The sequence below is a fragment of the Haliotis rufescens genome, unplaced genomic scaffold (genome assembly GCF_023055435.1).
Source record: "Haliotis rufescens isolate VD_foot unplaced genomic scaffold, xgHalRufe1.0.p SCAF_18, whole genome shotgun sequence".
Classification (NCBI taxonomy): Eukaryota; Metazoa; Mollusca; class Gastropoda; order Lepetellida; family Haliotidae; genus Haliotis; species Haliotis rufescens.
This window is the reverse complement of record NW_025963868.1, coordinates 31000296-31020928: the sequence shown is the minus strand read 5'-3', so window position 1 is coordinate 31020928 and position 20633 is coordinate 31000296.

Below are 20633 nucleotides of genomic sequence, written 5' to 3'. Positions count from 1 at the left end.
TCAAGTATTAGGTCCAAATTTATTCCACATATTATATTGTACTTTAATTTTGAAAAAGTTTGAATTATATGGATTCAAGACCTTGTTTTGTTTGGATTGTGAGACTTTGTCGCTCTATGCATGTGTTTAGTTTATCCAGCCATTCGGATGTATGTCCGTGAGTGATGCGTTGATTCCAGAGATGTTTGAACTACATAATGGTCTTTGGCTTACCCTGCCATGTTTCAAAATAATGCAGCATAACAGCCGATGCTGAAACTAAATAATCTCTTGAGAAACCATTATCTCCTATGTTTATCCCACGCAGTGACCTGTTTTCCAATAACAAAAAGTCATTTTCCCCACCTTGAGCAAGTTGGGGCACCAAACAAACGAATCAATAAACATTGGAGAGAGAGAGAGAGAGAGAGAGTGAGTGAGAGAGAGTGAATGAGAGAGTGTGAGAGAGAGAAAGAGAGAGAGTGAGTGAGAGAAAGTAAGAGAGTGAGTGAGAGAGATAGAGGGTGAGAGAGAGTAAGAGAGAGTGAGTGAGAGAGAGAGTGAGTGAGTGATGGGTTTCTATTGTTATTATTATGGAATATTGGTATGGTAACGTTAATTGATGATTGATAAGTGCCAACTGCTTAGTTCGTTTCTCTGACAGACATGTTTATTCAGTAAAAGGCCAATGGCCCAAAATACAGACATGTGAGCATGACATTTACAGGGCACAGAATTTATCATTAATTATTTCGTGAGCATAATATAAGAATTTACAAACTAGAAATAATGTTTGCTCATTATAATTACTAAGAATATTTATTACATGAGAATTACTGTAATGAGTAGGCATAGGAAGATAAAAAAGGTATTTTTGTCTTAGGGCAGAATATAAATTACAATTAAAGAGTACATGAAATTCATCCTCAATGACATTAACTCCCTTACTACTACAATAGTTACAAAATCTGAGTGAACGGTCTGTTTTACTATATCTGCCAGTTTCAAAAGCTATTTTAAAATTTGAACATCTGAATTTAGTAAAAACAATTCTTAAATGGGTAGGGAGTGGACATGACAAGTACCTTTCAACATTTAACATGGATTTAAAATGCTTATAAAGATCACATTTTGATGGTCCAAATGAAATGGAAATATGATGTAACTCAACTGGAGGAGGAGTTCACTAAATAGATGCTTGTTGTTTGTGGCAAAGGAATAATATCATGGAATAATGAGATTCTTACAGTAAGTAGAAATCTACAACTGAGTCTATCCCAAATTCATCTGACTGAATTACCAGATCACTATTTGTCCAAATAGATTATGAAAGATGAAACTAACGTGATGTGATGAAGGTGTTTCATTGAAATATAAAATAAGACTTGCTTAAAATAGTATAAGTACCTGAGGTATTAAATGCAATGGCCAACCGTGATATTGCAGGAAATATTGTTAAAAGCGGTGTAAAACCATACTCGCTCACTCTCTGAATGTAATGGTTGCTGAGCAGTGCTCTCAAGCAATGTTGTTTTCATTGACTAAGCAAGTCTTTATTATTGACCAAGAACGAATATTTACTTGGTACCTCGAAGAAGCTTCTTCTGCTAAGACTATGTCCCCTCGTCAGTCCCTTGGCCGGTATACAATTCTGCGTGGTTAGGGGACAAATATTTAACAGACCGGCCTATGGGACGTCCTGTACAATTTAAAAAACCAAGCAGCAACCATTCACAACAATCACAACACAAAGCCTTATTTGGTGCGAGGGCTTGTCAAAATGTTATAAGCCTGACTAACGTTCAACTATGGGTCATAACAAAGTGAACAAGTCATTGTAGTACATTGTTTTAGCAGTTCATTGCAAGTGTATTTGGCCTGTGGAGGCCGTTTGTGTATTAGACTATTAGTGACAGCCTTTTGAACGTGATAGGAGTCGAAGTGGACAAAGCAAAGAACGAGTGCCGAACAGTCATCAAGTTTTTGACATTAGAGGAAAGTATTCCCCAAGACATTCATGACCGCATGTCACAAGTGTATGGGGATAAGTGCCCTAGATATTCCTCTGTTAAACGTTGGGCAGCTATGTTTAAGGCTGGGAGAACAAGCCTTGATGATGACCCTAGGTCTGGACGTCCCTCAACTTCCATCAATGAAGATTCAATCAAGGAAACTCTTACACTTATACCATCAGATAGACGTATTACCATTGCTGAACTTGGCGAAGGCAGTGGTCTAAATCATTGATCCATTAAAACTATTATTCATGAACATTTAGAGATGAATAAGATATCTGCTCGTCTTGTGCCAAAGTTTCTAAATTCTGATCTTAAGGAAGAAAGAACTGACATTGTCAGAGAAAATGTAGAGTGAGTATGGTTTCACGCCGCTTTTAGCAATGACGGGAAACGAACCCGGGTCTTCGGCGTGACGAGCGAACGCGTTAACCACTAGGCTACCCGACCTCCCCTGAACATTTAGAGCTAACTGAGGAGGATTTGGTCAAATTCAAAAGAAATGAGTAACGGGTGATGAAACATGGGTCTACGAGTCGAAACGTCAGTCCATGGAATGGCACCATTCCACTTCTCCGGCACTAGAGTGAGTGAGTGAGTTGGGTTTAACGCCGCTTTTAACAGTATTCCAGTTATATCGCGGCGTGACAGCTTAATATGGGAGGAAAGCCCGAGGTGATGCAGGTCTCAGACGTTTACCACCCACGAGCACGGGTATGGTGCTGACAAACCTAGAAACATAATCGGGGCGAACCGGAATTCGAACCCACAATCATCGGTTGCTGGCGTGCCCAAGGGACGCAACTCTGCACAGCGAATCGCGGCGCCTTAGACGACTGGGCCACACGTGCACTAAAGCAATTCAAGTCTTCAAGATCAGTGAAGAAAGTTATGGCCACTGGGATGCAAAGGGGTGTGATCGTTGTTTATTACTTAGAAAGTCAAAGGACGATTACCGGTTAAGAATCACACCAGAGACCCAAGATGTCGATCCCGCTTGTCGATCGTGGTCAAGGTGACCCTCGTGATATCATGGACGTCATTGTGGACAGAGACGACACTGACCTGTATGGGAGCTGTTGGTGCAGGACTCCGAAAAGGGACACTACATGTACAGCAGAAACCAGTTCGACCTGCACACCCAACACCTGCACCGCATTCAGAACATGTGTAAAGACAAAGAGGTGGGCCTCAGTATATTCTTTATTTTCTGTAGCTGAACTGCATGTTATGTCAGTATAGGTAAGGGACATTAAAAAGGACTCAAGTATTCTTTCATATTCGCAGAACCAATCAATTCATTGTGGCAACATTTTTGATAAAGATCCAAATTAAAATGAGCAGATTAAACTAAGGAGTCTAATCAATTTCAGTCAATCCGTCTAAAATCCATTCTCATGTATTTCAGGAAATATGTTTATTGACTGAACATTTATATTACATATATATTCATACAAAAAATTGTTTTTTTCATTATATTAGATTTATTTAACTTTATTCAACTTATCCAAAGCCAAACGATATCAAATAATATCGACATCCGCAGGAGAAATGGACGAGGTCTAACATTTAAACCATTTTGGCGCCATCTTTCAGAGGTCGCTGAACACTATAATTTAGTTATATACAATATTGTAGCAATTAATCATGAACAAATTACTGTAAGAATTTGTTTAAATTTGATCAGATACTACCTAGTATAGATTGCCGCTTACATGCATTAAAATATCTGATAATGTCAATCTTGGATTTTCTACAACCGGGGGGCGCTGTTGGGACGGCTCCATATCAAGAAATATTCGAATTGGTTAAGTGTGCGTAGTTTGATGCTTTTAATCCAAAGTGCACAAATGTCGCCTCAAGTAGAAAGAGTCGTGCAGTCCAACAAGTCACATCGTCCATCAAGTCACATCGTCCAACAAGTCACGTCGTCCAACAAGTCACGTAGTCCAACAAGTCACGTAGTCCAACAAGTCACGTAGTTCAACACTCACGTAGTCCAACAAGTCACGTCGTCCAACAAGTCACGTAGTCCAACAAGTCACGTAGTTCAACACTCACGTAGTCCAACAAGTCACGTCATCCAACAAGTCACGTCGTACAACAAGTCAAGTTGTCCAACAAGTCACGTCGTTCAACAAGTCACATTGTCCAACAAGTCAAGTAGTCCAACAAGTCACGTTGTTCAACAAGTCACGTCGTCCAACAAGTCACGTCGTCCAACAAGTCAAGTAGTCCAACAAGTCAAGTAGTCCAACAAGTCACGTTGTTCAACAAGTCACGTCGTCCAACAAGTCACGTAGTCCAACAAGTCACGTAGTCCAACAAGTCAAGTAGTCCAACAAGTCAAGTAGTCCAACAAGTTGCGTCGTCCAACAAGTCACGTCGTCCAACAAGTCACGTAGTCCAACAAGTCACGTAGTTCAACACTCTTGTAGTCCAACAAGTCACGTCATCCAACAAGTCACGTCGTACAACAAGTCAAGTAGTCCAACAAGTCACGTCGTTCAACAAGTCAAGTAGTCCAACAAGTCACATTGTCAATATTCCAGCAATATGACGGCGGTCTGTAAATAATCGAGTCTGGACCAGACAATCCAGTGATTAATTACTCCTTCTCCACATGCTGCTTGTTTTTTTGTTTTTTGTGTGTTTTTGTTCTGTTTGTGTTCTTGTTTGTTTGCTCGGCATTAAGGGGCTAAAACAAGGACTGGTCGGCTCGGAGTCAGTATACTATGTGTGAGTGAGGTATTCATGTTAATCTCCAACAAGTCAAGTAGTTCAACACTCACGTAGTCCAACAAGTCACGTCGTCCAACAAGTCACGTCGTACAACAAGTCACGTAGTCCAACAAGTCACGTCGTTCAACAAGTCAAGTTGTCCAACAAGTCACGTAATCCAACAGGTCATGTCGTCCAACAAGTCACGTCGTCAAACAAGTCACGTCTTCCAACAAGTCACGTCGTTCAACAAGTCACATCGTTTGTCAGGTAGACCAACAAGTCACGTAGTCCATCAAGTCGCATTGTCCAACAAGTCACGTCGTCCAGCAAGTCACATTGTCCAACAAGTCATGTAGTCCAACAAGTCACATTGTCCAACAAGTCAAGTAGTTAAACAAGTCACATTGTCCAACAAGTCAAGTAGTCCAACAAGTCACGTCGTCCAGCAAGTCACATTGTCCAACAAGTCAAGTAGTCCAACAAGTCACATCGTCCAACAAGTCACGTAGTCCAACAAGTCACATTGTCCAACAAGTCAAGTAGTTAAACAAGTCACGTAGTCCAACAAGTCACGTAGTCCAACAAGTCACATTGTCCAACAAGTCAAGTAGTTAAACAAGTCACGTAGTCCAACAAGTCGCGTCGTCCAACAAGTCACGTAGTCCAACAAGTCACGTAGTCCAACAAGTCACGTAGTCCAACAAGTCACATTGTCCAACAAGTCAAGTAGTCAAACAAGTCAAGTAGTCCAACAAGTCGCCTCGTCCAACAAGTCAAGTAGTCCAACAAGTCGCATAGTCCAACAAGTCGCATTGTCCAACAAGTCACGTCGTCCAGCAAGTCACATTGTCCAACAAGTCAAGTAGTCCAACAAGTCACGTCGTCCAACAAGTCACGTAGTCCAACAAGTCACATTGTCCAACAAGTCAAGTAGTTAAACAAGTCACGTAGTCCAACAAGTCGCGTCGTCCAACAAGTCACGTAGTCCAACAAGTCACATTGTCCAACAAGTCAAGTAGTCCAACAAGTCAAGTAGTCCAACAAGTTGCGTCGTCCAACAAGTCACGTCGTCCAACAAGTCACGTAGTCCAACAAGTCACGTCGTCCAACAAGTCATGTAGTTCAACACTCTTGTAGTCCAACAAGTCACGTCATCCAACAAGTCACGTCGTACAACAAGTCAAGTAGTCCAACAAGTCACGTCGTTCAACAAGTCAAGTAGTCCAACAAGTCACATTGTCAATATTCCAGCAATATGACGGCGGTCTGTAAATAATCGAGTCTGGACCAGACAATCCAGTGATTAATTACTCCTTCTCCACATGCTGCTTGTTTTTTTTGTTTTTTGTGTGTTTTTGTTCTGTTTGTGTTCTTGTTTGTTTGCTCGGCATTAAGGGGCTAAAACAAGGACTGGTCGGCTCGGAGTCAGTATACTATGTGTGAGTGAGGTATTCATGTTAATCTCCAACAAGTCAAGTAGTTCAACACTCACGTAGTCCAACAAGTCACGTCGTACAACAAGTCACGTAGTCCAACAAGTCACGTCGTTCAACAAGTCAAGTTGTCCAACAAGTCACGTAATCCAACAGGTCATGTCGTCCAACAAGTCACGTCGTCAAACAAGTCACGTCTTCCAACAAGTCACGTCGTTCAACAAGTCACGTCGTTTGTCAGGTAGACCAACAAGTCACGTAGTCCATCAAGTCGCATTGTCCAACAAGTCACGTCGTCCAGCAAGTCACATTGTCCAACAAGTCACGTAGTCCAACAAGTCACATTGTCCAACAAGTCAAGTAGTTAAACAAGTCACATTGTCCAACAAGTCAAGTAGTCCAACAAGTCACGTCGTCCAGCAAGTCACATTGTCCAACAAGTCAAGTAGTCCAACAAGTCACGTCGTCCAACAAGTCACGTAGTCCAACAAGTCACATTGTCCAACAAGTCAAGTAGTTAAACAAGTCACGTAGTCCAACAAGTCACGTAGTCCAACAAGTCACATTGTCCAACAAGTCAAGTAGTTAAACAAGTCACGTAGTCCAACAAGTCGCGTCGTCCAACAAGTCACGTAGTCCAGCAAGTCTCGTAGTCCAACAAGTCACGTAGTCCAACAAGTCACATTGTCCAACAAGTCAAGTAGTCCAACAAGTCGCGTAGTCCAACAAGTCGCATTGTCCAACAAGTCACGTTGTCCAGCAAGTCACATTGTCCAACAAGTCAAGTAGTCCAACAAGTCACGTCGTCCAACAAGTCACGTAGTCCAACAAGTCACATTGTCCAACAAGTCAAGTAGTTAAACAAGTCGCGTCGTCCAACAAGTCACGTAGTCCAACAAGTCACATTGTCCAACAAGTCAAGTAGTCCAACAAGTCGCCTCGTCCAACAAGTCAAGTAGTCCAACAAGTCGCGTCGTCCAACAAGTCAAGTAGTCCAACAAGTCACGTCGTTTGTCAGGTAGACCAACAAGTCACGTAGTCCATCAAGTCGCATTGTCCAACAAGTCACGTCGTCCAGCAAGTCACATTGTCCAACAAGTCACGTAGTCCAACAAGTCACATTGTCCAACAAGTCAAGTAGTCAAACAAGTCAAGTAGTCAAACAAGTCAAGTAGTCCAACAAGTCGCCTCGTCCAACAAGTCAAGTAGTCCAACAAGTCGCGTAGTCCAACAAGTCACGTAGTCCAACAAGTCACATTGTCCAACAAGTCACGTAGTCCAACAAGTCGCGTCGTCCAACAAGTCACGTCGTCCAACAAGTCACGTAGTCCAACCAGTCACATTGTCCAACAAGTCAAGTAGTCCAACAAGTCACGTAGTCCAACAAGTCACATTGTCCAACAAGTCAAGTAGTCCAACAAGTCACGTAGTCCAACAAGTCACATTGTCCAACAAGCCAAGTAGTTTTTGTTCTGTTTGTGTTCGTGTTTCTTTGCTCGGCATTAAGGGGCTAAAACAAGGACTGGTCGGCTCGGAGTCAGTATACTATGTCTGAGTGAGGTATTCATGTTAAACTGCGGCATGGTATCTCAGTTGGCTAGCACTATAAATCGGCATCAGTCCGGACGAGGACAAGCAGCCACACACAAACACACATGCAAGGCGACTATGCTTGCCGAAAGAGGCGACAATGCTCGTCGTAAGAAGCGACTATGCTTGTTGTAAAAGGCGACTATGCTTGTCGTAAGAGGCGACTAACGGGATCAGGTGACTTGGTTGATGCATGTCATCGTGTAACGTTGCATCACGGGAGCAACCAAAAGTTCTAGCCACGTTGGTATGGTTGGATTCCATCTGTGTTTGTCAGTCCTGGCATTTCTTTCGTGTTTTTCTTTCAGCGTGATGTCTGACATGACGTCTGTCTAATTTTTATTGCACGTGTAGTTTCGGCTGCCCAAGCCGCACGTGCTTTTCACTTTTTCGCATTTTCTACACAAAACAAACGTGCCTTGGACGTGCATCACTTTCTGCATAGATTTAGTTTGAAGTTGTGTTTTTAATTTTTTGCAATTTCATGTTTATAGTCTTAAAGGTTCTTTCGTCCGTGAGAGTATTTAATTTTACAACACTTACGGACCCGTGAGGATTCTGGGGTAGAATCGGTCTTCAGCAACCAATGCTTGCCGTGAAAGGCGGCTATGCTTGTCGTAAAAGGCGACTAACGGGATCGGGTGGTCAGGCTCGCTGACTTGGTTGATGCATGTCATCGATCCCAATTGCGTGGATGTTGCATTAATGGTTTTTCATTTATTGTGTTAAGTGTGTGTGTGTGTGTGTGTGTGTGTGTGTGTGCGCGTGTGTGTTCGCGAAAAATTAAGGCGGTGAGTGTGTGTGTGTGTGTGTGTGCGTGTGTGTGTTCGCGAAAAATTTAGGCGGCGGTCACAAACATACAAGAACCATTCTAATTCTGTCGGTGAAAACTGTCAGTATTGTCTTGATAATTTCTCGATGTTTAAAGAAGCATCATACCTTTATATATTATGTAGATCTTCAGACTCAAAACGGGGCGGTTGGGTAGCCTAGTGGTTAAAGCGTTCGCACGCCACGCCGAAGACCCGGGTTCGATTCCCGACATGGGTACAATGTGAAGCCCATTTCTGGTGTCCCCGCCGCCCGCCGTGATATTGCTGGAATATTGCTAAAAGCGACGTAAAACCATACTCACTCACTCACTCAGACTCAAAACAATACTGCTTATATTTTCATTGCGGAGCAGACTCGCACCCAACCGGACAATGTCATTCAACTACTTTTACGTGTATACATCATTTATAAGCATAAATAATATATAAATTTAAATGATAAGTCATAACCCTGGCGCACCGACGTCACACTGTAAAAGTACTATTATAAAATTAGACGATGTCCATCACTTGTCATTGAGGATTGTTGATTGACGCCCCGAGTGACATGCCACCTGTCATGCATTTCAAGTCTCAGCATCATTATATATTAGATAGACTTGATTCACATTTATGCTCAAATGAAACTGTAAAATATTCATTGCGTACATTGTCCAATCAGAGGTGAGGTGAGGTGAAATGGGGTTTAACGTCGCGTCCAAGATTATTGCACTTAAAAAGCGACGTGCATGCATGTTTGTGTGTGGCTGCTTGTACTAGTCCGGACTGATGCCGATTTATAGCGCTAGCTCACTGAGATACCATGCCGCAGTTTAACATGAATACCCCACTCAGAAACAGGATGCTGACTCCGAGCCGACCAGTCCTTGTTTTAGCCCCTTTATGCTGACACGGTAACAACAAGTACCATCTTTGAACGCCTTTTGGTATGACGCGGCTGGGGATCGAACCCCGGACCTTCCGCTCTCCGGGCGGACGCTCTACCACAAGACCATGGAAGCGGTCTTGTCCAATCAGAATGCTTACTACTGTCAATGCATTCACTATCATGTATAACACTTGACTGTATACTTTGCTGTGCGCGAAATATATGTCGGAAAGCACACGTTAAAACCCACACTAAGTAAGTTAAGCCAGTACTGGTATGGGGAGAGACACAGCCGGGGTGGCGGTCGACTCACGGGACTCGGGACCAATGGTCCCGGGATCCCCGGTCACACTCATGGTCGATTCCTGCCAGTGTATGTGTGATAAAGGCTCTACCTACAATAAGAATTAGGTCTTATGTTCGATCCCATATGGTCAGTCTGTGACCTTGCTAGCCATTACTGAGGGCACGGGTGGACCAGTCGTCTAAGGCGCCGCGATTCGCTATGCAGAGTTGCGTCCCCTGGACACGCCAGAAACCTATGATTGTGGGTTCGAGTCCCGGTTCACCCCGATTAGGTTTCTAGCTTTGTCAGCACCATACCCGTGCTTGTGGGTTTCACCGAAGTGGTAAACGTCTGAGACCTGCATCACTTCGGGCCTTCCTCCAACATTAAGCTAACACGCCGCGATATAACTGGAATAATGTTAAAAGAGGCGTTAAAACCCAACACACTCACTAATTCACAAGCGATTTGAAACACCAGTGGTACAACATAATGTCATTATAACGTTCCTGAATGAATCTAGTATGTTATCAAGAATACGATAATGTCATAGAAATAGAGTCAGTGGCCGCACTAAGGGTTCAGAAAATAATATCTCAATTCAAACCTTTCCACTGTCGGCTCCCAAATCGTGATAAAAGTCTATAACATACAGAGCAAATCCACCTTTAAACTGCTCTGGTGTTATGCTGTGTCCTGCATTTCGCCACAAACCACCCGAGTTACGGAATAGTTCCAAGTAGGTTTCGTAAAGTCTACTGCTGTTGGCGCCGTAGTTCACCTCTAGTGTTTTACCGTGAACATGCTGACCGTTCAGTTTCACTTTCAAGGAAGTCAGATTGAAACGGTCAAAATTATAGGGGTTCTTGCTTGTTGTCTCGCCACGATATGGCTGAAATAATGCCGATGTGACGTTAAATATTAACTCACTCACTCTTGCTAGTTGTAACGACGCATGCGCTGTTTTCTATGAGTCCAATCACCATTCGCTTCAGCAAATCACCAGCTACTAAATGCTGTGGTAATCTCTAACACCGGCTGCGGCTGATATGTCTTGCGCTGTTGTCTTAACGCGGCTAATCGGGTATTTAACGGCAGTGCCTTTCTGCAGTGTCTTGATATGTAATTCGCGAATTTCTGATGATATTTCAACTTGTCTGACGTCAAATTCGGCCCGTGATATTTCTCCTCTATAGGCTCGACCATCCTCTGGGTGGATTAACCAAAACGCATTCGAACTCCTCAAAAGCTCTAATTTTATGGTGACACCATCTATCAAATATCTCGGTTGTAAAAATATATGGCAGTGGAGCCGCCCTGCTAATTCGACTTCGAATTCATTTGTAGGTACTTTTAGATGCCATCGTTGTTTCATGCTAGAGTTGCATCTCTCATGTGTCATGTCCACATCGTTCATTTTATTAGCTGTGTCGGTATACCACCCCTAGCATTTCATGAAACTGCCCATTGATTCTTTATTGTAAGAGAGTAAGTTTTCAATGTAGGAACTGTACGGGTAGGTTCCTAGAGACTGCGTTATTTCAACTTGGTTTTGACCCTTGTGAATAAACTGTGTAAAATATTGTTCACAGGCCCGACGCAGTCTTGGGGTGATGCGTTATTGGATCCATGGGCTCTTTCGTGTGTATCCGAACCGTCAGCCTTTGTTATTTTAAAGGTCACTCGTGACTAACATTGCGCTAAGTCTATGTAACTGTTAATAGGGTTTTGTATATCCAATCGGATGGGGCCATCACCTACAACGGTTGTGGTAGGACTGTATCGTACCCTCTGACTGTCTGTCATGGACGTGACGACTCCCGGCACAGAAAATAAATCTAATTCCGACTTGGTACAATCGTAGGCCTCTGAACGAATCATAGCCTTTCTCTTGGTCTTTCGTTTTCTCTTTAATGGAGTAGGTTGTATTGCTCTTTCGGCAGTTTGAACTCTTTCTGACGAAAATTCCGAGAGCGCCTTCGTCCACGATGTTGACGTAACATTATGCTCGTTTCTTTTTAAAATGTAGTATCACCACCGATCTACCGCTTTGAATTATACGGGTTCACCTGCGTCATCTCTTATATGTATTGTAAAGGAACGTATTGCACAGTGTTGTAATCTTTTACGTATATAAAGCTAATTTTATACGCGTATGCACATGCTTGTACACATATACCTCTACATACTGGCATATCACACATACAAACAATCATTAGATGGATGTAATCGTTCAAAAATATTTTACCTCCAAAAACAAGTGAACAGATTCTGTAATAGCATGGTTAATATCGGGAAATGTTTTAGCATTTCCATTTTCACAGAATTAAAGTCATATCCTTTCATGACTCAGATCAGCTTGTAGTGATTTAAATTCACATAAAATTGATTCATGTCAAATCACCTCTCCCGCACATGTGGCACCTGTTATAAAAATACCATTCATTACTTATTTGTGTGTCCAAATTATGCTATTATTAGAAATAATATGTATTATTATACAGCATGGATATGATATAAGAAAGCTTTATATGGTATTGTTGAAAATTATGTACAGGAAAACATTGAAATAAATCAATCAATACGTGCATTTATCTCAGAATCTGGTAGATTTAATCAATATGGACTTCTCCTTCATTATCTACTTATAATCAGATGTTTACATTATTGCTTAACTGATAGTTTGCAATAGTATAGAATTAGTATTTTATTAATACTTATTTTGTATTTGAGCATCATTTAGATAAGCCATCAGCTTGTTTGCAAATCCAGTTCACTATGACAGAAAATATGTTTAAAACACATGTAGTAGAACATATTGCAATAGTTACGATGTGAAAAGAAGTTATGTGTAAGATCCTTAAAATGGTATCCACAAGAGCAGGTTGTAGAATCATGTTGGTGTTTGTTGTTTTACTCTGCACTCAGCCATATTCCAGCTATATGACGGCGGTCTGTGAATAATCAAGTCTGGACCAGACTATCAAGTGATTGACATCATGAGCATCGATCCACACAATTGGGATACGATGACATGGATCAACGAAGTCAGCGAGCCTGATCACCCGATCCATTAAGTTATATCTTACAACTAGCATAGGTTGATCATGTTGATGGGGACCAACATCAACCTGGAATCCCCACATCAGTAAGTATGTGGCTGTTAGCTTTGTTTGATGTTTAACGCCACACTCAGCAATATCGCAGCTATGTGGCAGGAATCAAACCTGGGTCTTCAGCATGAAGAGTGAACGCTTCAACCACTAGGCTACCCCACCACCAAAAGTTCCCCCATGATAAAGTTGTCATCATGGTTATTGTTCAACTAGTTCAAGTGAAAATGTTCATACCCTTAAAATGTCTTATCTTCCACTTCACGATGATCAGTGTTCCAAAACTTCCCTGTCATTAAATCTGTTCTTGATTCTTCACATCTGAAAAAATAAGTTGAGGCTATTTATCATTCTCAAAGAGTACAGGGAGTATATGAAATAAAACAGTGAGTCACATTAGCATACAAAGTATCCAGTTAAAGTAAACATATTTCTACATTATACACATAACCAAATACTAACATATGATAGACAGGCTACTTGTCCTATAAAAATATAATTACACATTTACTTACATGTTGGCTATAAAGGTTAATGTGTCACATGTGACAGGCTTACATGTGGTAAATGACTTTAATACGTGATCATTGTAATATTCACATATTCCTTACCTAATGTGTCACTTCAGCTGCCAGGATGACCTCAGCTGCAATCTCAATAATTGGCCAATTTTGACGAAATGACCTATCGTGTTCAGTGTATAAGCATGGCCTCGTCTCTAATATAACTTGGCGCAAGTTGACGACACGCATAGGGAGCCGGGAACCAGCTTATGTCGAATTAACCAAAGCTGGTTCCCGGCTCTCTATGCGCGTCGTCAACTTGCGGCAAACAATATTGTGATATTAGAGACGGGGCCCAGCTTAGTGTTAACCCGGAACAAGCCATTTTACCCATAATTCCCATACGGACCACGGCGCCATTTTAGAACAGGGATGTAAACAAACCTCGTGTATCGATATACACTGTGATGCTTGATTACGATAAGCTTACCTCGTGTATCGATACATTGTTCTCATTCACCTCCACCACGGAAATGCCGGCCGAAATTCCTCTGAACCAAACCACAACGCGGAAGTCAACAGTATTTGGAAAGGTGATTGGCAGCAAATGCGGATGCCAGGTATTAGGCAGCCTAATGACGTCACGGGATTCCCCGGTTCGTCATGAGCGGGCTTTACAAACTGCAAATAGGCTTGAAATAAAAGCTTGAATCCTCCTTAAATATACACTCTTCTGACAGATATACATTCTTCATAACAAATAATAGCCATACTTAACATATTTATAATGAAATCAGCATAGGCCAGCTTCTTCATACATGTCAGTAACATCCAAATGCAGACTGCCCATCCCACGTACGCGTCCGACTGGGGTGTAATGGCGTCCGTTTGTGCTGATCGATCATTCACGTCGGACGTACTTATTAATGCATGCGGAATTATTCTTTGTGTTAATAAAAAGAATATCTGCATGAAAAAAAGGGAATATTTTTTACCGTTCTGAATCTGTAACTTTATGACCCTGTAGTTCATCATGGGTATATGTTAATAATTATTTTCCCGAAATCGTTACTGTTAAATCATAAGAAAATCTTGAGGATAACAATCTCGAAGATAAAGGCAGTTGATAAAATCCAGCGTAATAAACCGTGAATATCGCCGGTAAGAGTGATTTTTTCCGATGTGTAAATAATAACGGATTTAACTAAAACTGTGCAATAAAATGAACCGGAAGTGACATGTCCCGTAAAACTTTGCTTGGGTATATAAACGAGTGTCACCACGGGTGGCACGAGAAGAATACACAACAGCATGTGGACGTGGCAAGAGATAGAGCTTCTAACAACTGATCTACAGATACCCTGTAAGTATTGCATTGAAATTGTTGCACTTAATACTTTATTAGTTACATATAACATTAGTTTAGATGAATAATACATATGTATTTCATGTACTGTTATGCCTTTTTCGGGATAGAACAGTTACGACATTTGGGTCCGAAATGTTTGCCGTGAGCCTGTGAACTAAATTAGTTTGAATTAACACTGAGTGTGAATGTATGTTTCATGTTATTATAGAATATTAAACTGAACAACTTCGCTTCGGTTTGAGGCTTATTTTACCTTTACCGTACCAAATTCAAAACGTTATAATAACTGCTCCCTCACGTATAGTAACTATAAATAACTTTTCAGGAATTCCCCCTATTAGCATTGTAACTAATATTTGTAGTATAAATTATGCAGAGAAAATATTAATTTGCCACTCGTTATAAGAAAATAGAAAATAGAAAATACTTACTGTTTTTTGTTGCGACATACATAAATATATCATTCTGATTTTACTTGTATTACTGTATGTGATTGCGATGTGAAATGGTATCATTACAAGATTAGGGTGAATATACATTCAGTTAGTAATATCATTATTGAAATATGCAAAAAAAATAATTTTGGCCCCAAGCATAATGGTTAAAAAAAACAATAAAAAGATCAACAACATATTGCAATGAATTTATGTAAATGTGAGATATATATTGTACACTAATACTTGGCTTATGCAAGAGTGCAGTAGACGATGTATTGTTTTTAAGATGAATGGCATTGTTCTCAATCCATAACATATGGGCATTTTGAAAAACTAATAGAATCTATAGAAACAAACGGTAAGGTGTTAGCCCGCACACTAACATCTGTGCTGCTAACACTTAAACCAAATTGGTCTGGTGTTTTACCTCAAGTGACAAACATAAAGAGCAAGATTAAATCCAAAAATAATCATCCCAAAGCAGTTGAATGGTTTTGTGAATGTCAAGTTCCTGACATCATCGGCAATGCCTTTGCTGGCCAAGGCATTGCGATCTACAAAAATTACAGAAGATGACAAGTACAATTTTAACCAATGAAATGGCCATGGAACTGCGTTATCATGCATCCAAAGGATCCCTCACATATGAAACAGTGACACAATATGTTAATCTTTTTCGATCCGAGGGAAATGAAATATCTTCACAGCTTTGTTTATATCATCTGAATAATGTTCACAAAATTCAAACTGAAAAAATTAGAAATCATAAAACAGATATTGAGAGTTTCAAAAATCATCCTTTTGCATCATCGCCTGCCCCTTCTTTTTCAAAATGTCTTCCTTCCTCCTCGTCTTCTTCGTCGCAACAACTTCAAATGCAAAATGAATGTCTCATCATTGAAACTGAAAAAATAAAAAAAGAATACCAGGAACTTCAGCTGAAATTAGATTTTATATCATCAACTGCCACAGAGATTTCAGAAGAAAACAGCCAGCAAAAATTAACAATATCCAATCTTGAAAACCACATTGTACAACTTGAACATAAATATTCTTCTTGTCATGATGACATTGATTCCCTAAATACCAGGCTTCATACAAATGAGAAACAACTGAAATCTTTAAACCCGAAAAATTTACAGCGTACACTCAAAAGGAAGGATTCCACAATAAGTGAGATGATTTTAGAAATAAGAAAAATCATTTCTGAAAAAACCCACTTAACAACCGCTCTGGAGCAGAAAGACGAAAATATCATTTCATTGAAAAAACAACAAGAGGTGGAAATTGCTCATCTAAATAAAAAAGTAAAAAAACTTGAACACCATTGTTCGGTTAAAAATGAAAAAATCTCACTTCTTCGTTCTCAAGTTCTATCAGCAGCTGAAACCAATCAAGTCATGCAATATAAAATGAAAGAACAGGACAAAACTATTACCCAACTGATTAATGAAGTTCAGTGCCCTAAACGAAACATATAATCTCAACTTCATCAATGATGGCATCTACAGTGATAATTTAAGAGCAGTTATCATGCACCTTGGAGCAAACAGTGTCAGTTCACACCACATGGCTGATACAATTAAAACCGTACTTGAAGGCCTGGTCAATATTGACACCCCAAAACTACCTTGTCATGCAACTATTTGCAATATTCTTAAAGAAGCCAACCTTGTTGGAAAATTTGCAAGTTGCTGAGGTATTGATGGATCATCCCAACAGCTGTTTGCATGTTGACGACACGAGTGATCACTAGCGTCATTTCTATGGGTATCAAGTGTCCACTTCATCGCTGCCCAGCATGGCCATGTGTATGGTTGAAACTGTATGTGGTGACACAACAACCCAATTGAACCAGCTGTCAACGCTTTTGGATGATTTTTCAAAGCTTCTTTCCTCAAAGAATGATGACCCAAAGCAATTATACGAAGAAATGTTTCTCAACTTGAAAAATCTCATGACAGATCAGCACATTGTCAACAAAGTTTTAAAAAAAGAAATTAGAAGAAATTAGACAAACCATATTGTCAAAATCTGAAAAAAGCTGGATGTCAATGACCGAAACAGAAAAAGCTCAAACTGTCACTATAAATCAATGGTTTTGTCACTTACATGTTCTTTAAGGCCTTGCCGACTCAGCATCTCTTGCAGTCTCTCAATACGAAAAAATACTGACTGATGATGGAAATCTTAACACTCTAAAAAGATCTTTTAGCCTCGACAAAAAAATAGAAAATAGCCGTGCTGAGGAAGTAATTAGATCAGTATCATCCCACATCAACACCAAAGGCCATCCTGCTGCTGGACTCTCTGCCGACTTCAATTCCTATATGAAAACCAACAACCTACCTATCCACTTTAAACAATTTCAGCATAATCGTTTCAACATCACTTTCCATAATGCCGCAGCAACAATCCACCACAAACATCACCTTACGCAGTTCCTGGCAAATATCACTCATGAAAATCTCCTCATCAAAGCTGTGAAAGAAGACCTTTGCAATGACATCCTCCTTGCTGAAGTTCATGCTCTTGCCTTTTTTAATGAATATATATCCAACCCATTTTACAATCTTATTTTAAGTCAGAACACAGCACATCATATCCTTGATTTGAATCCCCGTTTTGTTCAAATGCAGCAATACCTTCAGCAAATTTCTGAAGAATCCATCTCTAATCTTACAACCTGATTTTATCATGTGGCCATCTTTTCAAAAACAAAATCCCTCTTTTCTTTCAGTATCCTCTTCCGAAAACAATCCCTATATAGATCTCACTTTAGAATGTCTTGGACTCATCTGCACAAATGCTCTAATTGATTTTACACGTCTTGTTGCCAATCAATTGCCATCAGGATGTCATGCAGATGATACTCTTAAACTCCGAACAGAGTCATCATCTGTACCAAAATCAAACAGTATTGGAGAAAGCCAATTTGCTCTTATCAAACATCTCCGACGTTTCAAGCCAAATGCCAGCACTCCCCACCTGGAAGCCAACATCCTCTGGGCATACAACAAACCATACGCTTGGCTGCAGTCTCTGTCTCCTGAAGATCGTCACCTCAAGCTGGAGCAAGCCCGCCTGCAAATGAAGGATTTTCGACTCGTGTGGCAGCAACGTCGTGAGAACCTTCATAAGCAGAGGTTGCAACGTCTTCAGGAAAAGAAACGGACAGAGTCAAGTGTTTGGAAGCGACGCAGTCTGTGGCCACTCAAGGAGACCACTGCAGTACCCCAGAGGATGTTGATCATGCTGTCATTGGCAAGAATGAAAAGGAGCAAGTAGCCTTTCTCTCAACACAGATAATTTTCTATCGTGATGTCGTCAAGCCCAAAGGAGTTCCACGAAAAACTAACTTCCTCTCTGAAAAAAGGTTCATTTTGATTCAGCTGCTCTGAAAAATAAACTTCAACACTTTTTACAAGTCCATTCTGAAAATGTCCATTCTCTTCCATCATCATCGTCTACTGTTGTGTCACCACATACACGTCAAAAGAAAATGACAAATCTAATAATTGTCAAGGTGTTAACAAAAGAATAAAATTAATTTCTGAAATGCCCAACCCTGTTGGCAAAAACATACGCCACAGATTAAAGTCAAGTACAGGGAAAAGCTGCAGGTGGTACAGAGGTACTGTACTCCAGGCCAGTGCTCCAGGTGCAATGCCATCCTATGCAGATGATGATGAGTCTGATGCAAGGAATTACATGCTCTTTGACATTAAATACGATGGATATGAAGACATCAGCTCCATTCGTATAGAAAAGGACTGGCACCAGGGAGATGTGGTATTTGATTCTTAATAGGTAAGCCTGGAATAACATTAAAATTGCACCTCCCGCCATCATCCTGTTGTGTGGTGTTGGATTACACAAAGCATATTGTTGGCAACGGTACTTTCCTTTCCCAATCCTCCTCTTGCCCAAACCCAATTCTCATCATCAACAAAACAACTTTCCAATCTAATGTAAAATATTTGGTGAATGATATGCAATTATTACTTTGCACATTTTCGGAGAAGCACATTAATTACCTCATTGGACATGTTCAATTTAGCACCGCTTATGTTGGCTGAGGTGATTTATACTGCACACACATTGAATATGAATGTTTGGTTATCCTTTAACGTACCCACACACTAGCACTTCCCTTGTTCCTTCATGATTATCATTGTGAACATTAGGCATTGTATATTCTATGTTATTATACATGTCATATGTCATACACAATGCCAGAATAGGTGTACAACTAAAGTCATGTTATTTTACACACGTGTAAGTATATTAATTGTGAATAGCCTTAATGACTATTGCATGCAAGTGATTGGTTTTATTAATCATGCCATAATAATATCACCATTTACGTTCATGCAGTGCTAACAAACACCAATTTCTTTATATTTCAGATATCATCATATTGCTGTCACAAACTAGTTCTTAAAAGGTGAGTGCAATTAAATATTTTTGTAGATATTCCATAAACTTATGAAACAATAATAGCGTTTATGAAGTTAATATAACAGCATACTGGAAGGTTAATAGTCTGTGTTTTTGTTCCAGATCCTGTGCCTTCACATTTTATTAGAAAAGATTAAGGTAACTACCATTATAAGAGGATTAGTGTAAGAACTATCTCTTTTAATTGATTAGAATTTTTTTTTTATAAATTTCTCTTAATAAACCATGAGTTTTTTCCCAAGTGATTCCACTGACATCATCAGATATCTTGGCTCCAATCCAATCCGGCCGCCCCCACAGGAACCACTTTCTGTTGTTGCTGTCGGACAGCAAGGGTTTCCGGTTGGAGAGGGTCCAGGATCCTGATGGTGTTCCAGTGGAATACCTGTGTAAGGCTGGTGGCAGGACAGAGGCATTGTTTCAGCTTCTTAAAAGGGAGCTACCACAGCTCATACACAAGCATGGAAAGAATGCCGCTATATATGTATGGAGTGGTACTTGTGATATCACAAAAACATTGGACGTACCCAAATGATTGGTATACGCACTCCAGGCACCTCCGTTCATCGTGAAGTAATAAGTACTTTCCAGGACATGAGGGGATATGCCTTTAGCCAGGGCTGCCACATAAAATTTATTGGTGTACCATACTATTCTGTCATGGAGTACAATTGGTACAAAGGATGTTCCATGCCAGGTAGTTATGAAGATCATGATCGTGAGGTTATAAGACAGGTAAACTCAATTAATGAGGGGATCACATTGCTTAATACGCAATTCAACAAAAATTCTTTGAAGTTTAACGCTGACTTGCTAAAAACCAGAGGCGCCCGCCGGCATAGAAGGGTCAGTCAGCGTTCAACTGGGTCACATGGTCGACAGAAGATCATGTGGCACCTTCTGTATGATGGGTTGCATCCAGGTGGGCTCCTGTCACACCAGTGGCTGAGGCGGCTTCACCTGGATGTAATCGAGGAGTGCTACAGAGACCCACAGCGCTTGGTCATCAGTGTAGATCCTCA